Here is a 4,165-nt window from a genome sequence, read left to right on the forward strand (position 1 = left end):
ATCTTTAATTTCTTTCATCAGTGTCTTATAATTTTCTGCATACAGGTCTTTTGTCTCCGTAGGTAGGTTTATTCATAGATATTTTATTCTTTTTCTTGCAGTGGTAAATAGGAGTGTTTTCTTAATTTCACTTTCAGATTTTTCGTCATTAGTGTATAGGAATGCAAGAGATTTCTGTGCATTAATTTTGTATCCTGCTACTTTACCAAATTCATTGATTAGCTCTAGTAGTTTTCTGGTAGAATCTTTAGGATTTTCTATGTATAGTATCATGTCATCTGCAAACAGTGACAGCTTTACTTCTTCTTTTCTGATTTGGATTCCTTTTATTTCTTTTTCTTCTCTGATTGCTGTGGTGAAAACTTCCAAAACTATGTTGAATAATAGTGGTGAGAATGGACAACCTTGTCTTGCTCCTGATCTTAGGGGAAATCGTTTCATTTTTTCACCATTGAGAATGATGTTGGCTGTGGGTTTGTCATATATGGTCTTTATTATGTTGAGGTAAGTTCCCTCTATGCCTACTTTCTGGAGAGTTTTTATCAGAAATGGTGTTGAAGTTTGTCGAAAGCTTTTTCTACATCTATTTAGATGATCATATGGTTTTTATCATTCTGTTTGTTAATATGGTGTATCACATTGATTGATTTGCGTATATTGAAGAATACTTGCATTCCTGGGATAAACCACACTTGATCATGGTGTATGATCCTTTTAGTGTGCTGCTGGATTCCTTTTGTTAGTATTTTGTTGAGGAGTTTTGCATCTGTGTTCCTCAGTGTTATTGGCCTGTAGTTTTCTTTCTTCGTGACATCTTTGTCTGGTTTTGGTATCAGAGTGATGGTGGCTTCATAGAATGAGTTTGGGAGTGTTCCTCCCTCTGCTATACTTTGGAATAGTTTGAGAAGGATAGGTGTTAGCTCTTCTCTAAACGTTTAATAGAATTCGCCTGTGAAGCCCTCTGGTCCTTGGCTTTTGTTTGTTGGAAGGTTTTTAATCACAGTCCCAATTTCAGTGCTTGTGATTGGTGTGTTTATATTTTCTATTTCTTCCTGGTTAGTCTCGGAAGGTTGTGCATTTGTAAGTATTTGTCCATTTCTTCCAGGTCGTCCATTTTATTGGCATAGAGTTGCTTGTAGTAATCTCTCATGATCCCTTGTATTTCTGAAGTGTCAGTTGTTACTTCTCCTTTTTCGTTTCTAACTCTACTGATTTAAGTCTTCTCTTTTTTCTTGACGAGTCTGGCTAATGGTTTATCAATTTTGTTTATCTCAAAGAACCAGCTTTTAGTTTTATTGATCTTTGCTATTGTTTCCTTCATTTCTTTTTCTTTTATTTCTGATCTGAAGTTTTTTATTTCTTTCCTTCTGCTAACTTTGGGGATCTTTTGTTCTTCTTTCTCAAGTTGCTTTAAGTGTAAGATTAGGTTGTTTATTTGAGATGCTTATTGTGTCTTGAGGTAGGGTTTTATTGCTATAAACTTCCCTCTTAGAACTGCTTTTGCTGCATCCCGTAGGTTTTGGGTTGTCGTGTTTTCATTGTCTTTTTTCTAGGTATTTTTTGATTTCCTCTTTCATTTCTTCAGTGATCTCTTGGTTATTTAGTAGTGTACAGTTTATCCTCCATGTATTTTTATTTTTTACAGATTTTTTTCCTGTAATTGATATCTAGTCTCACAGCATTGTGGTCGGAAAAGATACTTGATGCGATTTCAATTTTCTTAAATTTACCAAGGCTTGATTTGTGACCCAAGATATGATCTATCCTGGAAAATGTGCCATGGGCACTTGAGAAGAAAGTGTATTCTGTTGTTTTTGTATGGAGTGTCTTATAAATATCAATTAAGTCCATTTTGTTGAATGTATCATTTAAATCTTGTGTTTCCTTATTTATTTTCATTTTGGATGATCTGTCCATTGGTGAAAGTGGGGTGTTAAATTTCCGTACTATGATTGTGTTATTGTCGATTTCCCCTATTACGGCTGTTAGCATTTGCCTTAAGTATTGAGGTGCTCCTATGTTGGGTTCATAAACATTTACAATTGTTATACCTTCTTCTTGTTGATCCCTTGATCAGTTTGTAGTGTCCTCCTTGGCCTCTTGTAATAATCTTTATTTTAAAGTCTACTTTGTCTGATATGAGAATTGCTACTCCAGCTTTCTTTTGATTTCCATTTGCATGGAATATCTTTTTCCATCCCCTCACTTTCAGTCTGTATGTGTCCCTAGGTCTGAAGTGGGTCTCTTGTAGACAGCATATATACGGGTCTTGTTTTTGTATCCATTCAGCCAGTCTATGTCTTTTGGTTGGAGCATTTAATCCATTTACATTTAAGGTAATTATCAATATGTATGTTCCTTTTACCATTTTCTTAATTGTTTTGGGTTTGTTTTTGTAGGTCTTTTCCTTCTCTTGTTTTTCCTGCCTAGAGAAGTTCCTTTTGCATTTCTTGTAACGCTGTTTTAGTGGTGCTGAATTCTCTTAGCTTTTGCTTCTCTGTAAAGGTTTTGATATCTCCGTCGAATCTGAATGAGATTATTGCTGGGTAGAGTAATCTTGGTTGTAGATTTTTCCCTTTCATCACTTTAAATATGTCCTGCCACTCCCTTCTGGCTTGCAGAGTTTCTGATGAAAGATCAGCTGTTAACCTTATGGGGATTCCCTTGTATGTTATTTGTTGTTCTTCCCTTGGTGCTTTTAATTTTTTTTCTTTGTATTTAATTTTTGATAATTTGATTAATATGTGTCTTGGCATGTTTCTCCTTGGATTTATCCTGTATGGGACTCTCTGTGCTTCCTGGACTTGACTATTTCCTTTCCCATATTAGGGAAGTTTTCAACTCTAATCTCTTCAAATATTTTCTCAGTCCCTTTCTTTCTCTCTTCTTCTGGGATCCCTGTAATTCTCATTTTGGTGCACTTAATATTGTCCCAGAAGTCTCTGAGACCATCCTCAATTATTTTCATTCTTTTTTCTTTATTCTGCTCTGTGGTGATTATTTCCACTATTTTATCTTCCAGGTCACTTACCCGTTCTTCTGCCTCAGTCATTGTGCTATTGATTCCTTCCAGAGAATTTTTAATTTCATTTATTGTGTTCTTCATCATTTTTTGTTTGCTCTTTAGTTCTCCTAGGTCCTTGTTAAACGTTTCTTGTATTTTCTCCATTTTATTTCCAAGATTTTTTATTATCTTTACTATCATTACTCTGAATTCTTTTTCAGGTAGACTGCCTATTTCCTCTTCATTTGTTTGGTCTGGTGGGTTTTTACCTTGCTCCTTCATCTGCTGTGTGTTTCTCTGTCTTCTCATTTTGCTTAACTTACTGTGTTTGGGGTCTTCTTTTTGCAGGCTGCAGGTTCATAGTTCCCTTTGTTTTTGGTGTCTGTCCCCAGTGGCTAAGGTTGGTTCAGTGGGTTATGTAGGCTTCCTGGTGGAGGGGACTAGTGCCTGTGTTCTGGGGGATGAGGTTGGATCTTGTCTTTCTGTTGGGCAGGACCTCATCCGGTGGTATGTTTTGGGGTGTCTGTGACCTTATTATGTTTTTAGACAGCCTCTCTGCTAATGGGTGAGGTTGTGTTCCTGTCTTGCTAGTTGTTTGGCATAGGGAGTCCAGCACTGTAGCTTGCTGGTCACTGAGTGGAGCTGAGTCTTAGCGTTGAGATGGAGATCTCTGTGAAAGCTTTTGCCATTTGATATTATGTGGAGCCGGGAGGTCTCTGGTGGACCAGTGTCCTGAACTCAGCTCTCCCACCTCAGAAGCAAAGGCCTGTCACCCGGAAGGAGCACCAAGACTTTGTCAGCCACACGGCTGCTAGCATTGGAGGGTCTCCTGCAGAGGCGGGGGGTGGCTGTGGCTTACCATGGGTACAAGGACACTGGCAGCAGAATTTCTGGGATGTACTCCTTGGCATGAGCCCTCCCATAGTCTGCCATCAGCCCCTCCGACCTAGGTTTTTGTTTTATGGGATAAAATTTTCAACATGTAGTTAAAGCTGGTCTTCCTAAAGCTGGGCTGCCTTCAGCAGCAACTTTTTCTGGTCCCTCTTCCTCTTGTGTACTTTTGACATGATCCCACTGTCTTTGATGGTTGTTTTGCTCATTGACACAACAATATAACACAATTTCATCTTGCTTATTTCTTATCTCAAACCTGGAAATAAG

Source organism: Balaenoptera physalus (genome assembly GCF_965194825.1).
Source record: "Balaenoptera physalus genome assembly, chromosome: X".
Taxonomy (NCBI): domain Eukaryota; kingdom Metazoa; phylum Chordata; class Mammalia; order Artiodactyla; family Balaenopteridae; genus Balaenoptera; species Balaenoptera physalus.